Below are 8,400 nucleotides of genomic sequence, written 5' to 3' on the forward strand. Positions count from 1 at the left end.
GAAATTTCTCTTAGCCCTTCGTTTGAAGTGAGGTCCTGAAAAATATTCGTTTGAAGGGCTATCTGCCTCTTCTCCTTACCCCTACCCCTCCAACCAAAAGAGAATCGAGACACCCCTACCCCTTCATGTGTACACGCCAAACGGAAGGGGTAGAGGAAAGTGTAGGGGTAAGGGGTAGAATTGTGATTGGGCCTAAATCACTGATATGCGACAAATACAAGGAGACAAGGGACGGGCCATGGTTTTAAATAGGAATTTCTCTGGATTTGCACATTCTTGGGAACATTTGGGATAATGTAAGTACACAACTGCATGAAATATATCACACTGTGTGAGTGATTTTTAGATATTTCATAACAAAATTCTTCCATAAACACATTGAATTCCTCTTTTGTTTTGTTCTTTGATTAACATTAGTGACCGGAGTCAAAGCAGTAGGTTTAAGAATGTGGCCCCTTTAAAAGCTGTATCTTTACGCAGATGACGCCACTCCGATTTTCACAACTATTTGCATTCATTTACAGTTTTTCTCGATTGCTTAAAAACATTTCTTGAAACTATTCCTCGTTTTATCAAAACAGTAAACACAAATCCATAACGTATCACCCAATTCCCGAAACATCCTATTTTCAGGTCAAAATGAAGCTCTACACTCAAAGCCATTCACTCTTGCTGAAAAACGTGTCGGTTACGTTTGTAACCTCGGTTCCCTGATGAAGGGAACGAGACGTTGTGTCGAACCGACAGATGGGGTTTGTCCTTGAGAACCAATCACTTCCGACTTCTTAGAAAAGGCCAATGAAAATTGGCGAATTAAATTTGCATGCCGGACTCTATTGTGTAATTTCTGGACACATATAGATGTTTTTTACATGTATTGAGCACTGTTTTTCACCACAGTTATAAATGCACTTGATAAAATACCTAAAAAGTATTGAGAAGTATTCATAGGAACATTAGTACATAGATGGGTTGATCTGAAATCATAGTCAATAAGAATAATTACATATAAGGTGGTTTATGATGATAATTTGATTATTTGAAGAAGAATTGATGATTTAAATTGATGATTTAATGACACAATCTGTACCTGTAACCAATGATTGTTCATATAAATGCACTTAATGTCACTTTAAGCATGTTTAAAGCACATTTGAGCACAATGTAACAAGGTAAAATCCAGTGATGTTTTTAGAGGCCTAAAGTTTGAAGCCTGCTGTGCTCTATCTGAAACCTGGGGATTTTCCACTGTTTAAAAGTAACCATGATTACGCACGGACGCCACGCCGTCTCGTATGGAGACCATGGCTTGTTTGGTGGTCTCGTGTAGTAACCATTGTATGCAAATTATTTTAAAAATGATGTAATAACCAGCGTACCACCATTAGATACGTATCTTGTTACCGGGGACTTATTGGTGGCAGACAATTAACAATTGGTTAATAAAAATAAGAGATAACAGGAAAATACCTGATTGGTTTCAGAAGAGACCACCTTTCAGAAATTTTACTATAATTATAGACTGGAAAACACTTGGTTTTTAGATGACTTGGAACATCTCACTTTGTTTGGCTCGAGCAAATAAAGTTAACTCCTTGGCAACCGGACCTTCCTTGTTTGAGAGATTTTTTGAACTACAAGACTGATATTTTTCCACAACAACTCCACCCCCGGATATCCGGGTATAAAAGGGAGACGGCTTGCCTCATTCATTCACCTTAGTTCTGAGGAGCCTGAGACCTCTCACGACTGCTGCAGTGGACAGCACGTGTTGTGGCAAGAGGACACAACGTCTCGTTCCCTCCATCAGGGAACCGAGGTTACAAACGTAACCGAGACGTTCCCTTTCTGTCGGTCTCTCGACGTTGTGTCGAACCGACAGATGGGGTTCCAATGGAAAACGCCATAACACTGTGCCCTGTCACAATCTCAACGAAGCGACGGTGACTGGCCTGGGCGTGTCAGCCGTGACGCTACCTCGAAATTGTAACCTACCAGTGGGTAGGTAGGGGGTCCCAGAGCTTTCTTGAAAGGTGGGGAGGCCCCTACCTTCGGCCTCACAGGCGGCGGCCTTGTTCTCTAACAGCAAGAAGCCGCCCGGAACCGTAAGGCCACTGGGTAAGCGCTACTTGCTCAAGCGGGGGATGCACTACAGAGACCACTTCCTACCACAGGGAGGAGACTAGTGGAGATACTAACATGATCTCACTGATGGGGGAGAATTCATGGGAAGAAAGTGCGGACTGAAGGAGTTAACCGCGAGGTGGAGGTCCACATAAGGAGGGCATGGGTTACCAAGGTGGGAACCAGCATGAGGATACATCAGACGGAACCAACCTGCTGGGGGGTTGCAACGTCTGGTAGCACTAGGTCCGGTTAGAGCTATGTTGCGAATAACTCAGGTGATACCCGGCCTAAGGGGCAGGGCTGCTCTGCCCAGCCCGCCCACAGGAGGTGCTTGCTAGTGATGGATGGAGTGCCTGTCATTCACCCAGTAGGGGAAGAAGGGAGGCTAGTAGTACGCTGATCCCCTTAGGGTCAGGTACTGTCATAGGCGTACACCCTACCGGTCGCCGGTCTTGCCTGATGCCCGCAAGACTCGCCGACCGGTTTTACGCGAAGGCTGTAGGAACTGGCGAAGGTGATGGGTGTAGCCCAACCTGCAACTCTGCAGATGTCTGCCAGAGAGGCGCCTCGAGCCAGTGCCCATGAGGAGGCTGTACTCCGTGTGGAGAGAGCTCTCACCCAGTGGGCGTAGGCGAACTAGGACAGGTACGCCATAGTGATGGCGTCCATGATCCAATGCGCCAAACTCTGTTTGAGACAGCCCTCCCTGCTGATCTCCAAAACAGACAAAGAGCTGCTCAGAGCTTCTGCGGCTCTGCGTGCAGTCCAAGCAGAGGCGCAGTGCACGTACTGGACACAACACGGATGGGGTTGGGTCTTCCTCCCCGGTGGGGAGCGCCTGTAAGTTCACCACCTGGTGTCTCGGGGGAGTGGTGGGAACTTTGGGCATGTAGCCTGTCCGGGGTCTCAGGATAGCGTGAGAATAACCGTGCCCGTGTTCTAGGCAATCTGTGGACATGGAGAATGCTTGTAGGTCCGCTACCCTCTTGAGCGTCCTCCCGAGAGCCGTCTTCATTGTGAAGTGAGAAAGAGCGGCATCTCCGAGGGGCTCCAGGACCGCATCAAGGTCGTAAGACGGTACGGAGTGTGGGTGAGGTGGTAGCCTTCCCGCGCCCCTTAGGAACCAAATGATCAGGTTGTGCTGTCCTAGAGACTACCAGCAATGAGCTGTTCCCAATGAGCTGGCTACGCGGGGGTGGAGTCGCCACTCTCCGCGAGGCGTCAACTGACGAGAAAGCACATCGGCTGTCTGGTTCAGGTCACCTTGGATATGTGTGGCCCTGCGGACTCCACAGGAGGAGGCGTCGGGCGAGTCGTGTTAGCTGCCATAAGCGAACGCCACCCTGGCGGTTAAAAACGCTACGGCAGTTGTGCAGTCCGAACGGACCAGCACGTGCTTGCTCTGCACGAGAGGTTGTAACCCCTTCAGTGCGGGTAGCACATCCAACAACTCTAGGCAATTGATATGCCTGTGCAGGCGGGGGCCCGTCCATCGCCCCGACACTGCGTGCCCGTTGCACACGGCACCCCAACCCTGCAGGGAGGCGTCTGTCGACCCAGATGCGTCTCGCCTGCCCGAGAGGGACCCCTGTCCGTAGAAAAGGTCATTGAAGACCAAGGGGTTAGGGTGCTTCGGCAGAAAAGCGTAATCACCATCCGCCTGCTGCCGGTGTGCCACGCTCTCCAGGGAACTCGACTCTGTAGCCAGTGTTGGAGCGGTCTCATGTGCATCAACCTGAGGGGTATCACCACCTTCGAGGATGCCATGTACCCAGGAGCCTCCTCCCGCTGACTGCTTGAAATATTCCAGGCAGTTCAACACTGACTGAGCGCAGTCACGCTGTAATGGAGACAGAATTGAGTTCCATACCAAAAAAGAGTATGCTCTGCACAGAGGAGAGCTTGCTCCTTTTTGGTTGACCTGTGGTCCCAATCGATCTAGGTGCCGAAGCACTAGGTCCCTGTGTGTACATAACTGATCTTACGAGTGTGTCAAATGAGCCAGTCGTCGAGATAGTTTAGTACCCGCACACCTCTCTCCCAGAGGGGAGTGAGGGCAGCTTCCACGATCTTCGTGAAGACTCGTGGGGACAGGGACAGACCGAAGGGGAGGACTCTGTACTAATATGCCTGACCCTCGAAAGCGAACCGTAGGAATGGGCGATGACGAGGGAGAATGAGACATGAGAGTAAGCGTCCTTCAGGTCGATTGCCATGAATCCATCTTGACATCTGATAGATGCCAGGATGCGCTTCTGCGTGAGCATCCTGAACGGCAGCTTGAGTAGGTGCCTGTTCAGGGTACGCATATCTAGCGACCTCCTCTCTTTTGGGGACGATGAAGTACGGGCTGTAAAACCCGTTGAACATCTCGGCTAGAGGGACGAGCACGATCGCTTCCTCACCAGAGGGGTGGCGATCTCGGCCCGAAGCACGGGGCATCCTTGCCTCTGCTGAGGTTAAGAGGATGCCCCGAAACTTGGCGGGCGTCCGGGGAGTTGGATCGCGTAGCCGAGACTGACCGTATCCCGTAGTCATCGTGACGGTTTGGGAAGCTCTTGTCAGGCTCCCAGGGACCGACAGGGAGGCTAGGGGTACTTTCTGCTTTATCGACCTCCCGGGGGTGGTTCGATGGCTGGCAGTACGGATCCCTCGCCGTGGGGGGGACCCCCGGGGAGGAGATCGGCTCTGCAGTTTTACCTGTCTGGCGAAGATGTAGCACAACGCACCATCGAATGAGAGTGCTTAGGCTGATGATTATCCTTGACATTGGGTCTTGCCGCAACGTCGAGTTGCCGACCACCGTCGTGTAGAGGGTGAGAGCGGCTGTGATAATACCCAGACGATGATGTGGCACAAAGCACCGTCGATTGAGATTGCTTAGGCTGCTGATTATCCTCGACATTGGGTCTTGCCGCAACGTTGAGTTGCCGAACACCGTCGTGCAGAGGGTGAGAGCGGCTGTGATAATACCCAGACGATGATGTGGCACAAAGCACCGTCGATTGAGAGTGCTTAGGCTGCTGATTATCCTCGACATTGGGTCTCGCCGTGACGCAACGTCGAGTTGCCGAACACCGTCGTGTAGAGGGTGAGAGCGGCTGTGATAAACGCCCAGAGAGGGAGAAAACTTTTAGAAAGGTATTCTCGAACTCCCTGGGGTCTTCCCATGAGGGCCGCATTGGCTTTCGCCGCGGCTGCTGATGGGGTGGTGGTCTCCTCTTCGATGTCTCGAAGAGGACCAGGGCTGCTGGGAAGCAGATGGTGCACGGGATCTCGGCGGCCAGAGGGCGGTCGAGTCGCGGCTGGGGAGGACATACGTGATATCCTCTGTCTGCTCCCTAACTGTCGAACCCGACAGTATCACCAAACAGCCCCCCCTTGCGAGATGGGTGCATCGAGAAAGCGGACTTTCTCAGAGTTACTCACCTGTGCAAGGTTCAGCCAGAGGTGTCTCTCCTGGACCACAAGTGTGGACATCGCCCGACCCAGGGCCCGCGCGATCACCTTGTTCGCCCGAGAGCGAGGTCGGTGAAGCCGCGGAGTTCCTGCATAAGCGCTGGGTCGGTCTTACCCTCGTGGAGCTCTCTCCGCGCATTGGCCTGCAGGAAGGCCATAGCGTGGAGAGAGGGGACAGCTTGGCCCGCAGCAGAGTAAGCTCTCGACACCTCAGATGCCGAAAAGCCTACGTGCTTTGGACGGGAGTCTAGGTCGAGCCCCTGGGGGACATCGACGTATCCTCTAGCTGCCCCACCATCGAGGGAAGAAAGGGTGATGGAACTAGTTGACGTGTACGCGCCGAAGGGGGCGTTCCAGGTCGTACTAGGTTCCTCATGCACTTCCGGGGGAACACGGCACTGGGGGCGAGTGCGGCTTGGAGCCGCTCTCAAGCCCGATGTACCGTGTATCCAGCCGCGAGCGTTGGGAGAGGCAGTGCGGTGCACCGCAACCCAATGCCGGCGGCCCGGGAAAGCATGGCTGACATTACGACATCCGCTTCTTCCTGATCTCGACCCCCCGAGGGAGGGAGCTTCAAGGAATCGTCGGAGTCTGATGCCAGTAAGTCACCCTCCGATGCTGCAACAGACATCTCATCATCACGTACCGTGTCCGATACGTGATTGAGGAATAAGACGGCGGACTGTCTTATGGGGAACGGTCAGACGAGCAAGGCGAGGTGCGAACGGTCCGCGAGCCAGTGGCTGACTGATTAGCGCTCACAGTAATCCTCATATCACCCTCGCTGCTCGCCGTAGCGGGCGGCAGGGCCGTAGTCCTGCCGTCACGGAACGGGAAGCAGACGAGGTGGTGGCTGACGCAACGTCTGAATCGTCAGCCGCCCGCAGTGTGGGCAGGACGTGTCCACAACATCTGCCCCAGCGTACTGGAAGCAGACATCGTGTCCGTCCCCCTACTCGATGAGTGTGTTGCACTCAAGAGAACAGCGGGACATGCCACGCTGGAGAAATTTGCTCTTTTAGAGAAAAAAAAACTCGAACACTGCTGGAACCGCCGAGACGCCCAGGGGAAGTCGCTGCAGGAAGGGACAGTCCGCTGCACCACGTCGTAGAGCCGGCAGTCTTGTAGCGAAGTCTGTTGATCATAAGCGAAGGCTCCGAAGAACAAAAGGTGAATGAATGAGGCACGCCGTCTACCTTTTATACCCGGATATCCGGGGGCGGAGTCCGGCATGCAAATTTAATTCGCCAATTTTCATTGGCCTTTTCTAAGAAGTCGGAAGTGATTGGTTCTCAAGGACGAACCCCATCTGTCGATACGACACAACGTCGAGAGACCGACAGAAAGGGAACCAAACTTTTCTCTAAGACATTACACACAAGCCCTCAAAAACACACACACTACAACATAGTCTTACACACTGGTGCAATAAATTCAAAACAATATTTCCAAAACTGGTAAATTACATTGCTTGTGGTTCTCCCCCTCAAAACCCTTTTCACATGAACACAGAAGACAAAACCAATGTATACATTGGCACATTTTTATTCATTCATGTACTACACAGCACAACTGTAAAAAAAAATCCACCTCAGCATCCCGTATTTGTTCTGGGTCAGGCCGGAGAATCTTGTCCACATCACAGACTATATTGGCCCTAGCCAGGCAGAGAGGGTAAAATCCTCTTGCATGCCTGATCCACCTTTGGCATGCATCTATTGATATGTCTAGGCAGGCTTCTTCCTAGGCAGGCAGGAGGTAAACACGGATCATACACTTTCCACCGCCATGGAAAAAAAAAACTCCTCTATCGGGTTTAGAAAGGGATAGAATGCAGGCAGAAAGATGTTATAAAACCTCGGGTTATTGGTAAACCAGTCACGAACCAGAGCAGCATGATGGAAGCTGATGTTATCCCAAACAACAATGTAGTGAGGCTGCTCTGGCTGTGCTGGTCCCCTGAGGTCCAGCTGGAACATATGCACTCTTAGACCATCAAGGAAAGCAAGAAGGAGCATAGAGTTATAGGGTCCAAGAATGGCATGACGGTGGAGTACCCCTCGTTGGCTGAAGGCTGCACACATAGTGACATTCCCTCCGTGCTGACCAGGGAAATTTAAGAAAGCCCGATGGCCAGTTATGTTCCTCCCCCTTCTCCTTATTTTTTGGTTAGGTTGAAACCAGCCTCATCCACAAAGATAATTTCATGAGAACAGGCCGGCCTTCAATCTCAAAGATTGTCTGCAAAACACATGAAACACAGTAGAGTAAATCACTACCCTGAAGCACAGTTCAAGAGGGCACAAATGGCAGCATAAACTGCTATACTGTGATGGTACACAATACTTCACACAATATCAAAACTCATACCTGTCAGAGTTTCATTCGAAAGGGACGGTTCGAAAGGGACGTGCAATTGTGGAGAGACTGATGGCATTTCTTTATTACAGTAGCATAGTGCAACAATGTTTGCACTCTAAAGTTACTGTACAGAGCAATTTTACTGTAAGTACACCTACCTGTTTTCCTCCCTGAAGGTTCTGAAGGTGAAGCGACTCAAATTTGGCTGTACTTGTTGCCCAGCATCCCTCATAGTCATACCATGGACAAGGACATGGTCAACTAAAGTGGCTCGAATTTCATCCGAGACTGCTTGTACCCTTGCCCTTCCTCCTCTTCTTCCTCATCCTCCTCCTCCTCCTCTTCCTCCTCCTCCTCTTCTTCCTCTTTCTCCTCCTCCTCCTCTTCCTCCTCCTCCTCTTCCTCTTTCTCTTCCTCCTCCTCCTCCTCCTCCTCCTCTTCCTCCTCCTCCTC

Source organism: Triplophysa rosa, linkage group LG2, assembly GCF_024868665.1.
Source record: "Triplophysa rosa linkage group LG2, Trosa_1v2, whole genome shotgun sequence".
Classification (NCBI taxonomy): domain Eukaryota; kingdom Metazoa; phylum Chordata; class Actinopteri; order Cypriniformes; family Nemacheilidae; genus Triplophysa; species Triplophysa rosa.